We start from the raw sequence: 24,720 nt of genomic DNA, 5'->3' as shown, positions 1-24,720 counted from the left end.
TCAGACTGAAGCCTGCGTGGCTCCTCTGACCATGGAATTCTCCAGGAAAGAATACTGGAGTGGGTTGCCATTTCCTGCTCCAGGGGATCTTCCTGACCCAGGAATGAAACCCAGGTCTCCTGCATTGAAGGCAGATTTTTTACCGACTGAGGTACGAGGGAAGCTTTTTTTTTTTTTAATACTTGTATAAATATAAATAAATAAATAAATATATATATATATATATGCATACACTGTTTTACAGCTTGTTTATTACTTAAAGTCTTTTTGCATCAGCGTAACACACAATCTCAGAATTCCTGTTCTCCGCGTGTGAACCAGGACAAAAAGTAAGAATTTGAAGAGACTGGCAAAATTTGCCGCATCTCACCTAAGTGACAAGATGTTTCTTAGCACAGGATTGGTACGGTCCACAAGGCGGGGGAATCATGACGTCACGTTCCCTTCAGTAGCCGACCCGCCATTGGTCATCTTGGCAGTGGTGGGCTGGAGGAGAGGAGCGGCCTTAGAGGTCGTGAATGGGGTTGGCTTATGTAAATCTTGGGCTTTCCTGGTGGCTCAGAGGTTAAAAGGTCTGTCTGGAATGAGGGAGAACCAGGTTCGATCCGTGGGTTGGGAAGATCCCCTGGAGAACCAGGTTCGATCCGTGGGTTGGGAATATCCCCTGGAGAAGGAAATGGCAACCCACTCCTGGAAAATCCCATGGAAGGAGGAGACTGGTAGGCTAAAGTCCATGGGGTCTCAAAGAATCGGACACGACTGAGCGACTTTACTTTCACTTTCACTATGTAAATCTTGCAGCGAAGTGGTACAGTGCCCTGCTAGGCACTTCCCCAGTTATGGAAGTTTTCCTGTGATTTTGTTGGATTTTTTGGAAGAGTTGTTTGGAGGGCCTCAGAGACATGGAAAAGAGGGGGTGAGGAGGGTAGCGGAAGGGATGTGGGGAAATGGCAAAATGAGCGTGTCTAGACAGTGAACGTGTCTAAGGCTGTGCGGGGGCGGGGGTGGGGAGGCAGGCTAAAGATCAACTCATACTTATCTGGCAGAGATACCATGATTCTGAAAGTGGGTCTCCCAGAGCAAGGGTTGTCCTTTGCACTTTGGATTTGTTGATCTCTGTGATTTCCTCAGGTGTGGGAAACCACATTGTAGTAACTTGTGGTAGTTGGGGGGAAGCATGTGCGTTCTGCTTCGGTAACTAGTGATAAAAATGCAGTTAGTGACATAATGGTAAAAACTTACTTGGCCTCTTTATTTTCCCAATTATTAACTGTTTTTTTTTTTTTTTTTTTTTCCTTTTCTTGGCATTCTTTGACAGTGCCAGGCCTCTGTCAGTTCAGATCATTCGCTCAGCTGTACGGGAGTCTTTGAATATTAGGCCTTATCCTGCTCTATTTATCCTTTTACATACCCTTCTATCAGTTCAGTTAAGTTGCTCAGTTGTGTCTGAATCTTTGCGACCTGGTGGACTGCAGCAGGCTTTCCTGTCCTATCATCAACTTCTGGAGCTTGCTCAAACTCGTCCATCAAGTTGGTGATGCCATCCGACAATCTCATCCTCTGTCCTCCCATTCTCCTCCTGCTTTCAATCTTTCCCAGCATCAGGGTCTTTTCCATTGAGTCAGTTCTTTGCATCAGGTGGCCAAAGCATTGGAGCATCAGCTTCAACATCGGTCCTTCCAATGAATATTCAGGACTGATTTTCTTTAGGATGGACTGGTATGATCTCCTTGCAGTCCCAGTGAAGTCGCTCAATCGTGTCCAATCCCCATGGACTGTAGCCTACCAGGTTCTACCATCCATGGGATTTTTCAGGCAAGAATACTGGAGTGGGTTGCCATTTCCTTCTCCAGAAGATCTTCCTGACCCAGGGATTGAACCTGAGTCTCCCGCATGATAGACATCGTAGGCAGACGTTTTACCTTCTGAGCCACCAGGGGAGATCCAAAATCTAGGCCTTAAAGGGGGCACCCGGACTTGAACCAGGGACCTCTTGATCTGCAGTCAAATGCTCTACCACTGAGCTATACCCCCATGCAGTCCAAGGGACTCTCAAAAGTCTTCTCCAACACCAGAGTTCAAAAGCATCAATTCTTTGGCGCTCAGCTCTCTTTAGAGTTCAAATGTCACATCTATAACTGACTACTGGAAAAACCATAGAGGGAGTTTTGACTAGATGGACCTTTGTTGGCAAAGTAATGTCTCTGCCTTTTATATGCTGTCTAGATTTGTCATAGTTTTTCTTCCAAGGAGCATGCATCTTTGAATTTCATGGCTGCAGTCACCATCTGAAGTGACTTTGGAGTGAAGTGATTTTGGAGACTGAAAAACAAAGTCTGTCACTGTTTCCATTGTTTCCCCATCTATTTACCATGAAGTGATGGGACCAAGTGCCATGAGCTTAGTTTTCTGAATGTTGAGTTTTAAGCCAAATTTTTCACTTTCATCAAGCGGCTCTTTAGTTCCTCTTTGCTATCTGCCATAAGGGTGGTGTCATCTGCCTATATGAAGTTATTGATATTTCTCCTGGCAATCTTGATTCCAGCTTGTGCTTCATCCAGCCCATCATTTAGCATGATGTACTCTGCATATAAGTTAAATAAGCAGGGTGACAATCAGCCTTAATATACTCCTTTCACACTTTGGAACAAGTCTGTTGTTTCAGGTACAGTTCTAACTGTTGCTTCCTGACCTGCATACAGATCTATCAGGAGGAAGGTCAGGTTGTCTGGTATTCCCATCTCCTGAAGAATTTTCCACAGTTTGTTGTGATCCACACAAAGACTTTGGTTTAGTCAATAAAGCAGAAGTAGATGTTTTTCTGGAACTCTATTGCTTTTTTGATGATCCAATGGATGTTGGCAATTTGATCTCTGGTTCCTCCACTTTTCTAAATCCAGCTTGAACATCTGGAATTTCACAGTTCACATTCTGTTGAAGCCTGGCTTGGAGAATTTTGAGCATTACTTTGCTATCATGTGAAATAAGGGCAATTGTGCAACAGACCAACCTAGACAGCATATTAAAAACAAAGATATTACTTTGCCAGCAAACGTCTGTCTAGTCAAAGCTATGGCTTTTCCAGTAGTCATGTATGGATGTGAGTGTTGGACCATAAAGAAAGCTGAGTGCCGAAGAATTGATGCTTTTGAAATGTGGTGTTGGAGAAGACTCTTGAGAGTCCCCTGGACTGCAGAGATCAAACTAGTCAATTCTAAAGGAAATTAGTCCTGAATATTCATTGGAAGGGCTGATGTTGAAGTTGATGCTCCAATACTTTGGCCACCTGATGCAAAGAACTGACTCATTTGAAAAGACCCTGATGCTGGGAAAGATTGAAGGTGGGAGAAGGGGATGACAGGATGAGATGGTTGGATGGCATCACCAACTCTATGGATTTGAGTTTGTGCAATCTCCAGGAGTTGGTGATGGACAGGGAAGCCTTCCATGCTACAGTCCCTGGGATCGAAAAGAGTTGGACTCGAATTGATTGTACTCTGCCATTATACAGAATTCGGTTGTTGACTCTGCTAGTTATTGGAAATTTGTCTATGTATAGGAGCGCAAAGAGTGTGGGAAGTGGAGAACTTGAGCCCAAGAGAAGCTGGAGTTGTCTCATGTAGGTCAGGAGCAGGCTTGAAGGGTCGTGAGCTCAGCGTTGTTTCGTCGGAGCCCCGCTCACTAGGGCTCAGTGTCCACAGCCTGGCGTGCTCGACACCGAGACTCAATGCCTCTGGTGCCGGCGATGCTGGACCAAGATAGAAACATTTGAATCACTGTTCCACAGTAGTTGGAAGGGACGGGGAAAGATTTGCAGCAGCTGGTCTCTGTGGCGTAACTGGTTAGCGTGTTCGGCTGTTAACCGAAAGATTGGTGGTTCAAGCCCATCCAGGGGCCCATTGGTTTCAACTGTGGCGATGTTTTAACTATTGTTTTTACGCATCTGCAGTGCCTGAAATCTCCACCTACTTCACCTCAGCATGTTCTTTCCTCCCTTCCGGTTTTTAACTGGTGCCCCTGGTCTCTCTGACGCCTGCCCACACTAAGTCATCTGCCTTGTACATTCCAGGGCAGCTGCCAGAGGATGAAGGCACGCGCACACAGGTGGGAATTGGGGGGAATCCCTTACTTAAGATGAGACATCGCAAATTAGGCTCTATGTCATCACCTGAGCTGGCACCCCACTGCCACAGGATCTCACCGACACCCCCACCCTTTCATTTGGGACTGCCACTTTCTTTTTTGTTTTCTTTTCTTCCCCACCACAAGTACCATCATCCAGTTTCAGAACACTCCTTTCATCTTCATTTCCCTTCAGTTCAGCTGTAGATAATCCCTTTTCTTTCCTCTAGCCCCAGTTAATGTTACTCTGCCCTCTGCCTCCATGAATGTCTTTTCGATACTTCAGATAAATAGAATAAATCAATATGTAGTGCTTTCTGACAGGATTCTTTCACTTAGTGCAATGTTTTTGAGGTTTATCCAGGCTCTGGCTTAAGTTTGCTTCTTATTACTGAGAATTTCATTGTGTAAATATACCACATTTCATGTACCAGCTGATGGGCATTTGAGCTGTTTCCACTTTTTTTTTCTATTATGAATAATGCTGCTACAAATATTTGAATAATTTTATCTGCACCTATTTCATTTTTTTTCATTTCTCTTGAATAGATTTATAGAAGTGAAATTGCTGAGTTTATAGTAAGCTTGTTTGTAGTAACACTTCCTAAGGCCAACTTGACTTCACACTCCAGGATGTCTGGCTGTAGGTGAGTGACCACACTATTGTGGTTATCTGGGTCATTAAGACATTTTTCATATAGTTCTTCTGTGAATTCTTGTCACCTTTTCTTAATCTCTTCTGCTTCTGTTAGGTTCACGCTGTCTCTGTCCTTTATTGTACCCATTTTTGCATGAAATATTCTCTTGGTAGCTCTAATTTTCTTGAAGAGATCTCTAGTCTTTCCGATTCTATCGTTTTCCTCTATTTCTTTGCATTGTTCACTTAATCATAATATTGCATGAATCTCCTGGCCCAGTATCAGTCAATGAAGTGTAACTGTTATTATGACATTTTAAAAGAAGGGATGTGATACGTATTTCTTTCCCCCACAAAATGTCAGGGCACACAGACACCAAAAATCAAATTTCTTAAATATCTTTGTTGGATCTCACATACCAATATCATTAAGAAGGGGAGGAGGAAGACTATGTGGGGTAAGGGGGAAGGTTAACTTTTAAAAATGTTTATCTCCGTTTCAAGTGGTTATGCTCTTATGCCACTCACTGACCTTTTTAAATATAAGTTTTAACTTCTTCAAAAGTCACTGTTGGTCAAAGTCAAACCAGGCTAATCAGTGTACAGATTGATTGGCAGAACATGGATTAAATATTCAATAGCGGAACCCACTCCACTCCTCTTGCCTGGAAAATCCCATGGACAGAGGACCCTGGTAGGCTGCAGTCCATGGGGTTGCTAAGAGTTGGACATGACTGAGCGAATTCACTTTCACTTTTCACTTTCGTACATTGGAAAAGGAAATGGCAACCCACTCCAGTGCTCTTGCCTGGAAAATCCCAGGGACAGGGGAGCCTGGTGGGCTGCTGTCTATGGGGTCGCACAGAGTCGGACACGACTGAAGCGACTTAGCAGCAGCAGCCTTTATAACCACATATATGCTAACGTGTCTTCCAAAGTCACTGTTGCAGGTATCATTATCAACTCCAAAAGCCCAAAGCCATATTTCCCTGATACCTTGTGGTCACTGTCATCACCTTCAGTCACTTTATCCTGTAAATTGAAGGTCTCTGTGTTATTACATGATCTTAGAAGCAGAGGTGTATGTCCAATTGGTTTCAGTGCAGGAAGAGACCCTGTTTCTCTGTGAACCAATGGAGCTGAAGAGCACTCTATGTTCCCAATAAGCCATATCAGATTTTTTTTTTTCCTCAAGAGTTGCTGATTATTCCATTGTGGTAACATCTTTATGCAGACTATATACTACTTTGTGTGCATGATAAGTCACTTCAGTCACGTCCAACTCTCTATGATGCTATGGATTGTAGCCCACCAGGCTCCTCTGTCCATAGGATTGTCCAGTCAAGAATACTGGATTGGGTTGCCATATCCTTCTCCAGGGGATCTTCCTGACCCAGGGATTGAACCCATGTCTCCTGAATTGGCAGGCGGTTTCTTTACCACTGTGTCACCTGGGACTATATACTACTCTGAGTCCTATTAAGAAAATGGTTTCCATGACACAAGAAACTAGAAGCTAAAACATCACTCTGAAAACTAGCTTTACCCCACTGAGCAAGTTCTCCCTAGGACTCCAGAAGTTTTTAATAAGGTTGGTGCTTAGTTGCTTACTGTATGGTATATGGGATTAAGGCTATTTTTTCACAACACTTCAGATAAATTATTGCAATGTGACTTTAAGCCACATAAACCTAACTTTTATTAGGTTCCAATTTTCGAAGTTTAAGAAGAAGTTGGACGACAATTGCTTTTCTGGTGTACTCTCGAGTTTCCTCACATAGCAGTGTCATCCCTCAGTTTGTATGGGGGGTTGTGATGGAGGTGGAGCCCCAGTGTTGAAAAGCAACCTGCCCACTCCTTCCTTCACTTAGTAATGAATGCTTAGTGGAGCACTTGGTCATTGTAGCCATTTTCAACCTTGTGAAACCACCAGCCTAGCCAATCCCAGCAGAGTTATAGTGACACACATATCAGGAGAATTTCCCATGGTTTGGACTTACAAACTGATAGGATAGGATGTGGGTTAGAAGAAGACTCTCCTTCCCAGGGTAATCCATAAGCTCATTCACCTGTTACTTGAATGGTTGGTGGTCCCAGCCCCAAAAGGCTACTATCCTTGTGGGTTTTTTTTTTTTTGACAGATCTCAGGTATTTTCATGTTGTGTTTATGATGCACAGTCTCTGTTAACTACTTCTCTGATCCTTAACCTCAACCTCTCTCTTTCAATCAGATATGGAAAAATCTTGCTTATACTCCTAAAGGCTCACATTAATTACTAAAGGGTTTGGTGGAAAGAATTATTTTTTAGAAGGATAAAAATAAGTTCTGGAGTTCCAAGCTCACTGACAATATAACATTTCTGCCTGAGGCTGAGTTTCTGCAGCTGCTCATTCCTGGAAAGCTGGTGTCAATTCCCTGAAGCCAAATACCAAGAACACATCTCTCATTGAACAGCTTAGGTTTTTTTTTTTTTTTAATTCCTTGAAGCCAGAAGAACACACTTCATGATCTAAGTAAGACAGTGGTAACAAGGCTCTATTATAAGATTTGGGCTTTGGCTGGGTGATAGGGGGAGGATGGGAGGAAGCAGGGTGTGTTCCATATTGAGGACTCTTAGCTCCAGCAACTCTATGATTGAAGTAAAGAAGTAACATCATTTTGTTATGAAGAGGATGTTTGGGATTTTGTAGTGCAAACATATCACAGTTGCTTGATGGATGCTGTTCACTGCTGGGTTCATACGTTGTTCAGGATTTTGAGAGTGAGGGATTGATTCACGGAAGAGATATGATGTTGGGTTAATTTGACTTTCCTTGGCAAGACAGCCAGGCTGCTGCCAACTGGGAACTCACTCATCCTGAAGAGTGAGTCTCCATGATTGAGCTTGAAGAAAATAAAAATTGGAAAACTGATACTTAAGTTTAAATGTTCATTCAGTTCAGTTCAGTCACTCAGTCATGTCCGACTCTTTGCAACCCTATGGACTGCAGCACGCCATTCTTCCATGTCTATCAACAACTCCCAGAGTTTGCTCAAACTCATGTTCATTGAGTCGGTGATGCTACCCAACCATCTAATTCTCTGTCATCCCTTCTCCTCCTGCCTTCAATCTTTCCCAGCATCAGGGTCTTTTCCTGTGAGTCAGTTCTTCACATCAAGTGGCCAAAATATTGGAGCTTAAGCTTTAGCATCAGTCCTTCCAATGAATATTCAGGGGTGATTTCCTTTAGGATTGACTGGTTGGATCTCCTTGCTGTCCAAGGGACTTCAAGAGTCTTCTCCAACACCACAGTTCAAAAGCATCAAGTCTTCGGCCCTCAGCTTTCTTTATGGTCCAACACTCACATCCATACATGACTACTGGAAAAGCCATAGCTTTGACTAGACAGACCTTTGTTGGCAAAGTAATATCTCTGCTTTTTAATATGCTGTTTAGGTTTATCATAGCTTTTCCTCTAAGGAGCAAGTGTCTTTTAATTTCATGGCTGCAGTTACCATCTGCAGTGATTTTGGAACCCCAAAAATAAAGTCTGTCACTGTTTCCATTGCTTCCCCATCTATTTGCCATGAAGTGATGGGACTGGATGCCATGATCTTTGTTTTTTGAATGTTGAGTTTTAAGCCAGCTTTTTCACTCTCCTCTTTCACTTTCATCATGAAGCTCTTTAGTTCCTCTTCACTTTCTGCCATAAGGGTGGTGTCATCTGCATATCTGAGGTTATTAATATTTTTCCTAGCAATCTTGATTCCAGCTTGTGCTTCATCCAGCCCATCATTTAGCATGATGTACTCTGCATGTAAGTTAAATAAGCAGGGTGACAATATACAGCTTTGACATACTCCTTTCCCAATTTGGAACCAGTCCTTTGTTCCATGTCCAGTTCTAACTGTTGCTTGTTGACCTGCATACAGATTTCTTGAGAGACAGGTCAGGTGGTCTGGTATTCCCATCTCTTGAAGAATTTTCCACAGTTTGTTGTGATCCACACAAAGGCTTTAGCATAGTCCATGAAGCAGAAGTAGATAATTTTCTGGAATCTTTTGCTTTTTCTATGATTCAGTGGATGTTGGCTAATTGATCTCTGGTTCCTCTGCTTTTTCTAAATGGAACAAAAGGAAGTTCTCAGTTCACATACTGTTGAAGCCTAGCTGGGAGAATTTTGAGCATTACTTTGCTAGTATGTGAGATGAGTGCAATTGTGCAATAGTTTGAGCATTCTTTGGCACTGCCTTTCTTTGGGATTGGAATGAAAACTGACCTTTTCCAGTCCTGTGGCCACTGCTGAGTTTTCCAAATTTGCTGACATATTGAGTGCAGCACTTTCACAGCATCAACTTTTCGGATTTGAAATAGCTCAGCTGGAATTCCATCACCTCCACTAGCTTTGTTTGTAATGATGCTTCTCAAGGCCCACTTGACTTTGCACTCCAGGATGTCTGGCTCTAGGTGAGTGATCACACTATCATGGTGATCTAGGTCATTAAGATCTTTTTTTGTATAGTTCTTTTGTGTATTCTTAGAATAGGACTTTAAATATTAGATTTTTTCTTCATTTGTAGTCAAAATAAAAGGAGAGGCTGTATCCAAAGGACTTAGTGACATAGTTTGAGGAACTTAATAACACTAGCTGATCTATTGGTCTCCTCAAATTGCTTCACCTATGCTGGTAGAGGTTGTTTGGTAATCTTAAAGACACATTCCTCCACACAGAAATGCCCTTCATAGTATCCTTCATGTTGTGTGTGTTAGTGGCTCAATCATGTCTGAATCTTTGCAATTCCATGGACTGTAACCTGCCAGGCTCCTCTGTCCATGGGATTCTCCAGGCAAGAATACTGGAGAAGGTTGCCATTCCCTTCTCCAGAGGATCTTCCTTCTCCAGGAATTGAACCTGGGTCTCCCACATTGCAGGCAGATTCTTTACTGACTAAGCTACCAGGGAAGTCCTTAACTGGTGCTTTGCATAAACCTTGTCTGGAGAGCCCAGGAGAACAAGGATTTAAAAATAGATCTGCCACAAGAAACAGATATATGATAAATTCATGGATAAAATTATGTGCAGTTAAGTATTGTTCCCTTTTGATTCTTTTAGAGGTTGTTTGGTAACAAAGACATACCTCCACACAAGAATACTCTTCATAGTGTCCTTCATGTTATAAGAGCTTAGAAACAGTAGCATGAAGATGAGCCCAAAATTGTTACTGTGGTTCTTTTATTTTTTTGCACACAACATTAGTGTATATTTTTCTGAAAAGTCAGAAAATCAGGTGAGTAGAAATAAACATCTGAATTAGTTCCCTATTACTTCCTATTAACAGGTTATAAAAACAATATTTTAAAACCACCAGGCTCCTCTGTCCATGAAATTCTCCAGGCAAGGATACTGGAGTGGATAGCCATTCCTTTCTCTTAGGGAACTTCCTGACCCAGGGATCAAACCCTGGTCTCCTGAATTGCGGGCAGATCCTTTACCATCTGAGCTACCGGGGAAGCCCAATATACTCATTATCAGAGTTCTGCTGATCAGAAGTTTGGAAGGATGTGACTGGCTTCTCTGCTCACAAAAGTGATCAGCATGTCCTCCCCGCCTGAACACGGTGATATTGACCACGTCATGGTTCTGACCATCTCTGGTGAGGGACTGCCCTCATGGTCTCATGCTCCTCTGGGGTCACATTTATTGACCCGAATTCCATAACTCCTGATTTCTTTCAGCCCACCTGAAAGAAAGTAGCTTAGGATAAAGTCTAGAACTGCAGAGCCCTTGAACTGATCTCTGCCATATCTTTCTCCAAGAGGGGAATAAAATAGCAGAGGTCTTCATAAAGATATGACCCACATAAGGGCTGAGATGCTCCAGTGATTGGAGAAGAGGAGAAAACTCAAAAGACAATGGAGGCAGTATAAGCCCAAACTGGGGAAGCAAGGTCCTCTTTGTGTTCCACCTTAGGTGGGTACTCCTCTGGAAAAGAGGCATTTCCCCTGCCACAGCACCTTGGACAACAAACTTGATCTAAACCCACTGAGTTGTTCTTGTTGCTGCTCGGCTTTTGGGGTCTCCATTCTAGGGTGTTTGTTTAAAGGTAGGGCTTTTTCCTTGCATGAGAATCTTCTTGGAATTTTTGTATGAAATGCAGTTTCCTGGGCCTTCTCTCCAGACGTTTTTAACAAGCAGCACAATGACTGTGATGTAGGCATTCTTTAGCTGTGCAGCTAGTGCCCAGGGAATGGAACCCTATCTGCTGCATAGTATCTATCACACTTACTCATCCAAGTTTAATGCTGCCATATCTGTTTTACATGATACATTCTTCTCTATTATACATAAGATCCATATGCTCAAAGACAGTAATGAAATCACCATGTAAAGCAAACTTGGTACATAGTGGAATAGGTATTTGCATCTTTGACGGCTGTTCCTAGGGCTGTGCTTTCATTGCTTTAGCACAGACCTAGGGTAAGATTTGATGCAAACAACGTAGGGAGTAGAGGACATCGGCAAGAGTTAGTGATTCCTGGTAACTAGTATTGATCAATTTGACAAGTATTTGCTGAATGTTTTATCTGTCAGGCTCTTGAAGAGGCACTGGGTGAACAAGGCACACAGAGCACCTGCTCTCAGGAAGACGACCTCTAGCACAAGAGCCAAGTGTCTTACAGAGAATCACACATATTTTTTAATGATGACTGTGATGTATTTAATACATCTATGTTCCTTGCTCCCATTTTGTCAGCAGGGATTGAAAACTGAGTGTATATAAATAATCATACTCTGGAACTCTGATAAAAGAATTGTCACAAAAAAGCTCTTCTAGATAGGTAGATAGATAGCTAGATAGATAGCTCTTCTAGGTCTCCAGAGTAAATGTTGATATCTGTCTCTACTGTCTATGTCTTGGTCAGCAGGAGAAATAAAGAGGCAAGTTTAATAAGTCTTACAGATTTATCATTGTCATAACAATCAGGAACAATTTGTCTTCTCTCTGAAAAGGTAATGCCTTTTGGACTTCAAATTCTCACCCCATTTCAAAGACAATGTAAATATCAGTCATAGTCCTAGAATTGTAGGACTTGGTATTTTATCCTTAAATTTTAGATCAAATAAGTAAAGTTTAAAAAGAGTAAAGCAACTTCATGTTTTGCAGTGAGAATGTATGGGGGTCTGGCACTAAAATCCTGGCTTTCACCTGGTTGATGTGTCTTTAGTGTTGTTAGAAACAGAATAGCCTAATGCTCTTTGATTCACTCCTCTATCCCATCATGTTCTATAAAATATAATATCTCTGCTCATCTAGATAATATGGATCCTAAATTAGCTGAGTTCCATGAATGCATTTACGGAGCCCTGTGGGTAAAGCATTGTGCTATTTCCATCAGGGGGTACAGAATGAGGATACACATTCCTTACTGGAGGCAGTTCAAAGAGGACTGTTCCCAGTTCAGCCTGGATATCTGTCTGTAGATAGAATAACAACAGCAGACACCAATAGGTTCAACCTGCTGAAAGGGAAGATGAGGATGGGGAACAATAACTCAGCTCAGGGTCCTCAACTCAGTGAGGCCCACTGGGCTTCTTTTCAGTTGCCTCTCCCCAGCCACGCTTAGAAACTCACTCCAAGTGGTGAACTGGAGCAACTGTAGGGCTTATCTGTTTATTTTTCATTTCTCAGGTCTCACTCACTGGCCTTTACTGCCTGATGCCCAGTCTCTTGAAAATCTTTGTCTCATCTGTTTTGTTCAGTTTGTTGTTGTTGGTTTTTTTGTTGTTTTGCTGTTTCAGGTGGGAGAGTAAATCCAGTTTCTGTTAGTTTGTGTTTGTGTGGCATCCCTTTTTATAAAATCAGTTGGAAAATATCTATCAAGATCCTTAAAAGACACCTTTACAAAATAAAGAACACAGTCACAAACATGGTGAAACTGTGAACTAAGGAAAACCCTTAACACTTGACTGATAAGGTGTTAATATACAAATATATAAGCAGTTCATACAACTCAACATCAAAAAACCCCAAGCAACCCAATTAAAAAATGGGCAAAAGAACTGAGCAGACATTTTCCCAAAGAGAACATGCAGATGGCCAATGGAAAAGAAGCTCAATAGCATCTATCATCAGGGAAATGCTAATCAAAACCACAATGAGATATCACCTCATGCTATAGAATGGCTATCATCAAAAAGAACACAAATAACAAATGCTGGTGAGGATGTGGAGAAAAGGGAACCATGGTCACTGATAGTGGGAACTACCATATAACCCAACAATCCCACTGCTGGATATGTATTTGGAAAAAAAAATAAAAAACCAAACAGAAACACTAATTTGAAAAGATACATGCAACCCAATGTTCATAGCAACATTATTTACAGTTGTCAAGATATGGAGGCAATCTGTGTGTCCATCAACAGAGGAATGGATAAAGAAGATTAGGAATATATAATAAATGGAATCGTTCTCAGCCATGAAAGCAATGAAGTTTTGACGTTTCCAACAACATGGATGGACTTGGAGAGTATTATGCTAAGTGAAGTAAGTCAGACATCACTTATATGTGGAATCTACAAAAATATAACAAATTAGTGAATAAAACTAAAAAGAAACAGACTCACAGATATGGAGGACAAACTAATGCTTTCCAGTGAGGAGAGGGAAGGGGGAGGGACAAAATAGGGGTAGAGATTAAGAAGTACAAACTACTATGTATAAAATAAGCTACAAGGATATATAAAACAGCATTGAAATATACTCAATATTTTATAATAAGTATAAGTGGAATATACCCTTTAAATTCTGAATCACTATATTGTACATGTATAAATTACATAATAATTTATGTCAACTATAATTTAAAAAATACTTTTATTTTAAAAGTACCATACCAGTCCTAAGGACAATGTTTGCTTAGCTATATGTTGGGGAATGCAGTCCTCACAGCCCCTTGCCCAAAGGCTGAGGGGAGGCTCCTCTGAGGTTTGTTGTGAAAACTATTCCTTTGTGAATCAACATGCCTCTTTATTTTTTTAAATTAATTTTTATTGGTGTATAGCTGCTTTAAGGTTGTGGTTTCTGCTGTACAGGAAAGTCAATCAGTTATATGTATACATATATCCCCTCTTTTTTGCATTTCCTTCCTGTTCAGGTTGCCATAGAGCACTGAGTAGAGTTCTCTGTGCTACATAGTAGGTTCTCTTAGTTATCATTAGTTATGAATTCTCATTAATTACCAGTTATTTTATACATAGTAGTTATATAGGACATGCCTCTTTAAAAGCATGTCACCCTTGATTATTTCTAATCTCCAAAAGGTCCTTCAAAGGAAAGGTTGAACGTGACTACAAAGTAGCCCAGTGGAAAGTTCCAGCTTTGAAACTTTTGTGGAGAGTCTCTCAGGAAACACTTCCCCCAGGCTGACTTATGTTCCCTGGAGAGCCAGGGAGAGAAGCCAGACATTTCAAATCCTTAGGTTACAAACAAGGCACTGAAGGAGGAATAGAGATTCCCAAACCCTCTCTCAGGAACCTCATCTGTTGCTCCAAAAGAGATCCCAGAAATTCCTCCTCTCGGTAGTCTAAAATGATCCTGTGCCTTAGTTACTAAGCAGGGGACACAGCACTAGATACCACCGTTTGTTGGTTGGGAGTATGGCCATGCCAGTTATAGAAGAGAAAAGAAAGTAGGGAAAGTCAGGTGAGATATTAGAAATATCTGTCCTCCCCAGGCTGGAAGAGGCACAGGTCACACGGGTCTCCCTGAGTTCAAGATCTCTGGTGTTTCTGCAGTAAGGAATAACCTGGTCCACTCCATTTCCAGGGGAAAATGGGAAATGCAATGATGGGGAAAATGATGCAAAAATGGGAAATGATGGCTGTCAATTCACAGTCTGGCACTGGAAAGGAATACAGCATTTTTATTCCCCAAAGCAACTTAGAAGGGGAGCAGGAACGTTTATCTTCCAGGAAAATGAATCTAGGAAATGCCCCCAAAAGTACACACAAACTACTGAATATATATTTAAATGGTCTGTTATTAACCATTAGGGCTTCCCAGGTGGCTTAGTCCATAAAGAATCTGCCTGCAGTGCAGGAGACCCAGGTTCAATCCCTGGATCTGGAAAATCACCTGGAGAAAGAAAAGGCAACGCACTCCAGTATTCTTGTCTGGGAAACCCCATGGACAGAGGAGGCTGACAGGCTATAGTCCATGGGGCTGCAAGAGATGGACACAACTTAGCAAAACTAAACTACCACAATTAACCATTAACTGTCAGGGGAGAGTACAAACTCAGTCCCCCATTACCACAAATTGTGCATTGGAGTTTCCCAAATTTGGGGAAATCAAAGCATTTGGCACATCTGGAGTGCAATAGATAAAACTTCATTTTTTTGAAAACCATTTTCCTGATTATGAGATCTTCGACCGCCCCCAACCACCCCCCAGCTACTCCCCTACCCCCCATGACACTAACGCAAGACAGCAATAATAGAAGAAATTGGGTGAGGGACAACAGAGTATGTGTGAAAACTCTCTACTATGTGCTCAATTTACCTGTAAACCTAAAGCTGTCCTAAAAAGTAATGTCATTAATTTTTTAAAATGTAAGGATGCAACACCTCAAATCAAAGTGTTGGTGGCATCCTGTAAGGGCATACTTAATACTAGCTGTTAAGAAATCTTAAAAATTAGGGCAGAAATAAATGCAAAAGAAACAAAAGAGACCATAGCAAAAATCAACAAAGCCAAAAGCTGGTTCTTTGAAAGGATAAATAAAATTGACAAACCATTAGCCAGACTCATCAAGAAGCAAAGAGAGAAAAATCAAATCAATAAAATTAGAAATGAAAATGGAGAGATCACAACAGACAACACAGAAATACAAAGGATCATAAGAGACTACTATCAGCAGTTGTATGCCAATAAAATGGACAATGTGGAAGAAATGGACAAATTCTTAGAAAAGTACAATTTTCCAAAACTGAACCAGGAAGAAATAGAAAATCTTAACAGACCCATCACAAGCACGGAAATTGAAACTGTAATCAGAAATCTTCCAGCAAACAAAAGCCCAGGACCAGACGTCTTCACAGCTGAATTCTACCAAAAGTTTCGAGAAGAGCTAACACCTATCCTACTCAAACTCTTCCAGAAAATTGCAGAGGAAGGTAAACTTCCAAACTCATTCTATGAGGCCACCATCACCCTAATACAAAAACCTGACAAAGATGTCACAAAAAAAGAAAACTACAGGCCAATATCACTGATGAACATAGATGCAAAAATCCTCAACAAAATTCTAGCAATCAGACTCCAACAACACATTAAAAAGATCATACACCATGACCAAGTGGGCTTTATCCCAGGGATGCAAGGATTCTTCAATATCCACAAATCAATCAATGTAATTCACCACATTAACAAATTGAAAAATAAAAACCATATGATTATCTCAATAGATGCAGAGAAGGCCTTTGACAAAATTCAACATCCATTTATGATAAAAACTCTCCAGAAAGCAGGAATAGAAGGAACATACCTCAACATAATAAAAGCTATATATGACAAACCCACAGCAAACATTATCCTCAATGGTGAAAAATTGAAAGCATTTCCCCTAAAGTCAGGAACAAGACAAGGGTGCCCACTTTCACCGCTACTATTCAACATAGTTCTGGAAGTTTTGGCCACAGCAATCAGAGAAGAAAAAGAAATAAAAGGAATCCAAATTGGAAAAGAAGAAGTAAAACTTTCACTATTTGCAGATGACATGATCCTCTACAGAGAAAACCCTAAAGACTCCACCAGAAAATTACTAGAGCTAATCAATGAATATAGTAAAGTTGCAGGATATAAAATCAACACACAGAAATCCCTTGTATTCCTATACACTAATAATGAGAAAGTAGAAAAAGAAATTAAGGAAACAATTCCATTCACCATTGCAATGAAAAGAATAAAATACTTAGGAATATATCTACCTAAAGAAACTAAAGACCTATATATAGAAAACTATAAAACACTGATGAAAGAAATCAAAGAGGACACTAATAGATGGAGAAATATACCATGTTCATGGATCGGAAGAATCAATATAGTGAAAATGAGTATACTACCCAAAGCAATTTACAAATTCAATGCAATCCCTATCAAGCTACCAGCCATATTTTTCACAGAACTAGAACAAATAACTTCAAGATTTGTATGGAAATACAAAAAACCTCGAATTGCCAAAGCAATCTTGAGAAATAAGAATGGAACTGGAGGAATCAACTTGCCTGACTTCAGGCTATACTACAAAGCCACAGTCATCAAAACAGTATGGTACTGGCACAAAGACACACATATAGATCAATGGAACAAAATAGAAAGCCCAGAGATAAATCCACACACATATGGGCAGCTTATCTTTGACAAAGGAGGCAAGAATATACAATGGAGTAAAGACAATCTCTTTAACAAGTGGTGCTGGGAAAACTGGTTAACCACTTGTAAAAGAATGAAACTAGATTACTTTCTAACACCGCACACAAAAATAAAATCAAAATGGATTAAAGATCTAAATGTAAGACCAGAGACTATAAAACTCCTAGAGGAGAACATAGGCAAAACATTCTCAGACATAAATCGCAGCAGGATCCTCTATGATCCACCTCCCAGAATTCTGGAAATAAAAGCAAAAATAAACAAATGGGATCTAATTAAAATTAAAAGCTTCTGCACAACAAAGGAAAATATAAGCAAGGTGAAAAGACAGCCTTCTAAATGGGAGAAAATAATAGCAAATGAAGCAACTGACAAACAACTAATCTCAAAAATATACAAGCAACTTATGCAGCTCAATTCCAGAAAAATAAATGACCCAATCAAAAAATGGGCCAAAGAACTAAATAGACATTTCTCCAAAGAAGACATACAGATGGCTAACAAACACATGAAAAGATGCTCAACATCACTCATTATCAGAGAAATGCAAATCAAAACCACAATGAGGTACCACTTCACACCAGTCAGAATGGCTGCGATCCAAAAATCTGCAAGCAATAAATGCTGGAGAGGGTGTGGAGAAAAGGGAACCCTCCTACACTGTTGGTGGGAATGCAAACTAGTACAGCCACTATGGAGAACAGTGTGGAGATTCCTTAAAAAATTGCAAAGAACTACCTTATGACCCAGCAATCCCGCTGCTGGGCATACACACCGAGGAAACCAGAATTGAAAGAGACACATGTACCCCAATGTTCATCGCAGCGCTGTTTATAATAGCCAGGACATGGAAACAACCTAGATGTCCATCAGCAGATGAATGGATAAGAAAGCTGTGGTACATATACACAATGGAATATTACTCAGCCATTAAAAAGAATTCATTTGAATCAGTTCTGATGAGATGGATGAAACTGGAGCCAATTATACAGAGTGAAGTAAGCCAGAAAGAAAAACACCAATACAGTATACTAAGACATATATATGGAATTTAGAAAGATGGCAATGACGACCCTGTATGCAAGACAGCAAAAAAGACACAGATGTGTATAACGGATTTTGGACTCAGAGGGAGAGGGAGAGGGTGGGATGATTTGGGAGAATGGCATTCTAACATGTATACTATCATGTAAGAATTAAATCGCCAGTCTATGTCTGACGCAGGATACAGCATGCTTGGGGATGGTGCATGGGGATGACCCAGAGAGATGTTATGGGGAGGGAGGTGGGAGGGGGGTTCATGTTTGGGAACGCATGTAAGAATTAAAGATTTTAAAATTTAAAAAATTTAAAAAATAAATAAATAAAACAACAACAAAAAAAAAAAATTAAAAAAAAAAAACAAAAAACTAGCTGTTGATGTGCACCAGCCTGGAGACTGATCATGGTGATTCCCATGCCTGTGTCTTCAGCCTCTGCAGCCTGCTAGTTTTCCTGGAATCGCTGTGGAATCATGCAGGGTAGGGTAGTTGCAGGGCTGCAGATAGTGCAGAGACCAGTTGCACCTAATGAGGGCGGGGAGAAATCATCCTGGGGCCAAACAGTGAAGATCCAGGAACTGCTGAGTTTCAGCCGCTGCCCCGCCTGTATCTACAGAGCAAAGGGACAGTGAGAACGGGAACTGAGAGCTACCGCTTGAGGTTGCTGCCCGGAGGATACAGGCGGCAGAGGAGGCTTTGGTCAAGTTTGAGGCTTGAAAGCAGGAAAATAAGTTGAAATAAGACTAGAACTTTCCGTGGTGGCTTCAACCACCAGTTTCCCAATTAACAGTCATGCTCGTGTACGGTATTCACAGAGCAGGATTATAAAATCTTATGCTGTTAACATGAGGTGAGAACGAGCTCCCCAAACCCTCTCTCCTGTGCTGAAAATACAACACAGGGCTGAGTCTTAACAAGCGGACGTCTGGGCGCTGACACCAGGGAGAGGCCCTCGACGCCCCGAAGCCGGCCGCACGGCCTGGCTGCCTGCTCCTCGCCATCTTGGGAGCCCCCGCCCAGGTGACAGGCGACAACACAGCCTCTCCGGCTGCAGTCAGCTACGTGCCCCTCTTACTCGTGCATCCCTCTCTGCAGAATGGGAGGGTGTGAAAGGCTTTCAAGCGTGGCCGATGTTCAAAACTTTAAAACTGGCCGCTGAATCATATAAATATCGGGAGAATGGAAACGCCCGTGGGCGCTGAGCTCCCCTCTCAAAACCGAGAGGGCGCCGCCGTCTTGGGGACGCGGGTGGGTGGGAGGGGGTGAACCCAGAAAGCTGAGGAGAAGGAAGGTTAGGAAGGAAACAGCCCAGAAGAAACACTGTCAGCTGCTCACATCCGACCATACCCCCACGGGGCGCCAGCGGCGTGGGTGCTCGCGGCGCGACGTGCGGGGCCGCTGTCGCTTTAGCTTCGATCGGGTTCCCAACACAGAGAGGACGTTCTGTCCCCCAAAGAAGCTGGCAGTGCCCCGCGATTCTACCCTTGGACCTGGGGTCCCAGGAAGGGGACATCCCACGAAGTCCGAAGGGCTCTTCTGGGGATGTTCAGCGCTCCCAGGACAGCGGGAAGAGGACAACTGCAAAAAGAAAAGGAACTTTTTTTTCTGGCGAGAATTTTACTTCTGGGTAGAAAACTCTAGAAATGCCGGCAGAGCAGGTGCATTTGGAGGAGGCCCAAAAAGCCCTTCCTTGTTGTTCACCCCGAATGGGTTTCGTCTCATTCCACGAAGTCCAAACCCGAAGAGACGGCTGCGGGCCGGCGAGTCAGGCGCCCCCTGGCGTTGTGGAGGAAGCTGCTCGGGGCGGGGTGACGAGAGCGCCGGGCGGGAGGCGGGTCCTGGGCCGGCGCGGCTGCGCCAGGCCTGGCTCAGCGGCCGGAGTATCAGGCCGTTGGCGGTTCCATGGTGTAATGGTGAGCACTCTGGACTCTGAATCCAGCGATCCGAGTTCGAGTCTCGGTGGGACCTTTCTCTTTAGGCTGAGCTAAGTGTCTTTTACGCGCTTAGCCCGAACTCAGTCTCCTCCTGAAAGCGGATGCGCGCCGAGTAGACCTGCTTTCTCGCCCCAGCGTCCCCCTCCCTCCTGCTCGCGGGACGAGAACTTCTGGGTCCCGCGAAAGAGGCCACGTTTCCCCCGTGCTCTGCAGCCTCCCCCTCAGCAGCCGAGGTCCCGGAAACTTGCTATCCGAGCTGTGTAGGTCCGTGATCCACGGGGAGGTGGCTGGCAGGTGCGGGTCGAGCCCGGGGCGCCCCCGCTGGACCTAAACGCTCTGCTCATCGCTGGCCATCGTAGGCCCGGCCCCGCCAAGGGGCGCAACGACCGAGCCATTGCCACCTCCACCCCATCGGGTCACCCTGGGTCTCCGGGGCGAAAGGCAGAAGCTGAGCCCACTGAGGGGGCTTCTCACCGCATGTCTTGTCCCTGTGAATAAATGGTCGCGGGGGCTGTAATGTCTTTGATCGGCCAGGTTGGCAGCTTTCCGGTGAGAACAACTGTATTTTAATTATTGTGCCCAATTCTATTTCGCGTTTTAATTGATCCTATTTCAATTTACTTCGATTTATTCGATTTTTTTTTCAGAATTTCTCGCCCCTAAGTCTCCGCTGGACACGAAAAGCTGCTGCCAGGCTAAGATTTGAACTTGACTCCAGGAAATCTAGTCCTTTCCTCCCAAGTTCAGGCAGAAAGAAGAGCCAGAGCCGCGGATCCAGCGTCTCTGGAGACCAAGGGTCCTTTATCCAACTTCATCCTGGCCTTTGAGACACCTGTGGATTTATAGTCAAGGCTAGATTATAGTGAATATACCTTATTTAGTTAGATTTAAGTTGGAAGCTACATCCAATTATAAAATTAAAATAAAGCAACAATTTATGTATGCCTCAGGACAACAAACCCCAAAATTGCTTTCCCCAATATCGTTGAGGACGACAGAGAATGAGATGGTTGGATGGCATCACCGACTCGGTGGACACGAGTTTGAGCAAGCTCCGGGCGTTGGTGATGGACAGGGAAGCCTGGCGTGCTGCAGTCCATGGGGTCGCAGAGTCAGATAGGACTGAGTGACTGACCGACAAGACTGAGCGGTATTCAGCGACTGAATACCGTTGATAGCAGTATTTTTGCTATTATGTATTGTTTTGTCTATGCAATGTGAAAAAAACTGAAGGACTTTCTGGAATATCCTATTTCTATTACTCCCAGTAGTACCCTTAAAAACAAAAATGCTTGGTGTTAGAGAAAGAGATTCACTTAAAAGATAGATATTCAATAAAAACCCTGTGGTTCCGAATTGAAATTGGATGTTTGCGAATCTTTGTGAATTCATAAATACATACAAATACATTCAATACATACAAATACATTCCTTGGGGCTAGAGGAAAGAGCAGGAATTGTCTGCAGCCAGGCTGGAGGGAATGGAAGATGACAGTAGTGTTCTGAACCTGGATTATTGTACCTGCGATGGGGCAAGAAAAGAAAGAGAAGGAAGGAAGAAAGTGATAGTTCCACAAGAAAGGGTGGAGGCATCGTGAGACCTGGCATTGCCGTGCCCCTGCAGGTGGTGACATAGGGCCTAATCTGCGACATCCCCTGGTGCGTGTGTCTTCATCCACTGGCAACTGTTCTGGCAGGTTCAAGGCGGATGGCTTAGTGAGGGCAGGCCTCAGGGTGGTGCAGAGAGATCAACGGCACCAGGTAAAAACTAGGAGGAAGGAGCATGCGGAAATCAACAGCCTGGGGATTGCGGGTGCTGGGAAGGAAGTGATAGGGCAGATGCATAAAACTAACGGCTGAGACATCGCTAGATTCAAAGCCGAGTTCGTCCCTGGGTGGGCTCGAACCACCAACCTTTCGGTTAACAGCCGAACGCGCTAACCGATTGCGCCACAGAGACCAACTGCTACAAACAACTCCTGTAACATCCTGCAATGAGAATGGATTTCCCCGGTCCCTTCTAACCGCCGCGAAAAAAAGATTCAAATGTCTCTATTTTGGCCCAACCTCGCCGGCACCGGAGACACTGAGTCTGGGCCCCGAGCACGCCAGGCGGCGGACCTGGAACCCGAGTGAGCTGGGGCTCGGAGGAAACAACGCGGAGCCCACAACTGTCCTCGCCTCCTCCTGGCCGCCTCCAAAGCTGCCCCGCTACCCGAGGCAACGGCAGCTTCTCTCGGGCTCAAGTCCTCCACTTCCCACTCGTGATCGGCCTCACCGGTCGCGCTCACGGCACTTGCCCCGGGGCCCTGGGGGTCGCACGGGGCAAGAACAGCAACTGGCTGTGTCCCCACTGCACTGCCCCTTCTCAGCGCCTCCAGAGAACAACTCCACGGGGCACGACCTGGAGTTGGCTCACCATGCCCGGAACGGGGCCCAGCACCCAGCAGTCGCCCAAGAAATGCTGGGCGGTGGATGCATTCCGTCTCAGCGGCTGGGAGTGGTCGGTAGACCGAGAATTCTTACGACTCCTGCAAGTTTTCAGTCCTAGAGAAACCTAGATTTTTCAGGTCAGTCGTTTTCAAAACTTTTTTTCTAGCAGGTGATTTAAGGAACAGATAAAAGTTCCAGAAAGGCCAAGATGGCACCGCCTGGACCGGCTCTGAGCTCCCCACCCAAGACGGTTCTGCGCCTAGTTGCTTGGGTCTGAATTCGTATCCTAACAAAGAACGGGTTTCTCGTGCCTGATCACCGCCAGCAACATCGTGTGGTTCTACCTTTTGGACTTGGTGGCTTGATCCTTCCTGCCCACCGAGCAGGTGGGTGGGATGGCGAAGCGGACACCGCGCCAGAGAACTCAAGCTCTGAAGCATCCCAGACCTCGCCCGAAGCCCCCAAGGCCTGGGGTCAGCTTGCCCTTCAGCTTCGGCCTCGCAGGGCTCCAGGTGCCCCCCGGAGGAGGATGCCTACCGCACCGTAAATAACCTCCGCTGTCTAATCCGGGGCATTTGGCTAAGGTGATAGGAATCCGCCCTTTTCTGGCCTCAGGGGTCCTCGAGGAGTCCCCCTAATCCTGCCGATTGAATTTGCTTGCAAAGAGAGAGACTCCCCGCCTATCTCCATTTCTCTGGCCTAGGCTGTGCATGCTGGTCCAAGACTTAGGGGTTACTAGTAACCCCAAACAGGTAACCTCCTGTCTGTCTTTATCTTTGCAGAGGGGTGCTCCTATACATATAAAAGTCCCCAATAACCCTGCACACAAGGAAACTACCAGAGTCAAAAACTGAATTCCCCATAATGGGTACACTACAGGCAAAATTCAGTTGTTTCTATGCAATAGGAGTGAACAATCTGGAAAGGAAATTAAGAAAACAATTCCACTCACAAGATCACTTAATTAATTAATAAGGGAGGTGAAAGACTTGAACACTGAAAACTGTGAAACATAGCTGCAAGAGATTAAAGAACCCCTAAGGGAATGGAAAGACAGCCTCCATGGACTGGAAGATTCAGTGTAGTTGAGATGCCAGTACTACTCGAAGTGATCCGCAGAGTCAGTGCAATTCCTATAAAAAATTATCCTCTGCATTTTCTAAATGGTCCTTGTTAATAGATTTAAGGGACTAGATCTGATAGATAGAGTGCCTGATGAACTATGGACTGAGGTTCATGACATTGTACAGGAGACAGGGATCAAGACTATCCCCATGGAAAAGAAATGCAAAAAAGCAAAATAGCTGTCTGCAGAGGCCTTACAAATAGCTGTGGAAAGAAGAGAAGCGAAAAGCAAAGGAGAAAAGGAAAGATATTCCCATTTGAATCCAGAGTTCCAAAGAATGGCAAGAAGAGATAAGAAAGCCTTCTTCAGCGATCAATACAAAGAAATAGAGGAAAACAACGGAATGGGAAAGACTAGAGATCTCTTCAGGGAAATCAGAGATACCAAGGAACATTTCATGCAAAGATGGGCTCAATAAAGGACAGAAATGGTATGGACCTAACAGAAGCAGAAGATCTTCACAACCCAGATAATCACGATGGCGTGATCACTCACCTAGAGCCAGACATCCTGGAATGTGAAGTCAATGCTTTCAAGGCCTTAGAAAGCATCACTACGAACAAAGCTAGTGGAGGTGATGGAATTCCAGTGGAGCTGTTTCAAATCCTGAAAGATGATGCTGTGAAAGTGCTGCACTCAATATGCCAGCAAATTTGGAAAACTCAGCAGTGGCCACAGGACTGGAAAAGGTCAGTTTTCATTCCAATCCCAAAGAAAGGCAATGCCAAAGAATGCTCAAACTACCACACAATTGCATTCATCTCCCACGCTAGTAAAGTAATGTTCAAAATTCTCCAAGCCAGACTTCAGCAATATGTGAACAGTGAACTTCCAGAGGTTCAAGCTAGTTTTAGAAAAGGCAGAGGAATCAGAGATCAAATTGCCAGCATCCACTGGATCACGGAAAAAGCAAGAGAGTTCCAGAAAAACATCTATTTCTGCTTTATTGACTATGCCAAAGCCTTTGAGCGTGTGGATCACAATAAACTGTGGAAAATTCTGAAAGAGAT

General features: G+C 43.5%; 5 non-coding genes across 5 annotated transcripts; 3 read left to right on the top strand and 2 right to left on the bottom strand.

Annotated features, from left to right (window-relative positions):
* Positions 1-1,031: 1,031 nt before the first annotated feature.
* Positions 1,032-1,196, top strand: LOC138074832 (U1 spliceosomal RNA). Its single transcript, XR_011144634.1, has one exon. It is a non-coding gene; the product is annotated as a U1 spliceosomal RNA (small nuclear RNA).
* A 766-nt stretch (positions 1,197-1,962) lies between these two features.
* Positions 1,963-2,034, bottom strand: TRNAC-GCA (transfer RNA cysteine (anticodon GCA)). The gene has a single exon. It is a non-coding gene; the product is annotated as a tRNA-Cys (tRNA).
* Positions 2,035-3,823: 1,789 nt separating this feature from the next.
* TRNAN-GUU (transfer RNA asparagine (anticodon GUU)) lies at positions 3,824-3,897 on the top strand. Its single transcript has one exon. It is a non-coding gene; the product is annotated as a tRNA-Asn (tRNA).
* A 16,216-nt stretch (positions 3,898-20,113) lies between these two features.
* On the top strand, positions 20,114-20,185 carry TRNAQ-CUG (transfer RNA glutamine (anticodon CUG)). Its single transcript has one exon. It is a non-coding gene; the product is annotated as a tRNA-Gln (tRNA).
* Positions 20,186-22,037: 1,852 nt separating this feature from the next.
* On the bottom strand, positions 22,038-22,111 carry TRNAN-GUU (transfer RNA asparagine (anticodon GUU)). Its single transcript has one exon. It is a non-coding gene; the product is annotated as a tRNA-Asn (tRNA).
* Between the last annotated feature and the right edge of the window lie 2,609 nt (positions 22,112-24,720).

Source organism: Capricornis sumatraensis, chromosome 2 (genome assembly GCF_032405125.1).
Source record: "Capricornis sumatraensis isolate serow.1 chromosome 2, serow.2, whole genome shotgun sequence".
NCBI lineage: Eukaryota > Metazoa > Chordata > Mammalia > Artiodactyla > Bovidae > Capricornis > Capricornis sumatraensis.
This window is presented reverse-complemented; position numbering and strand designations above follow the sequence as displayed.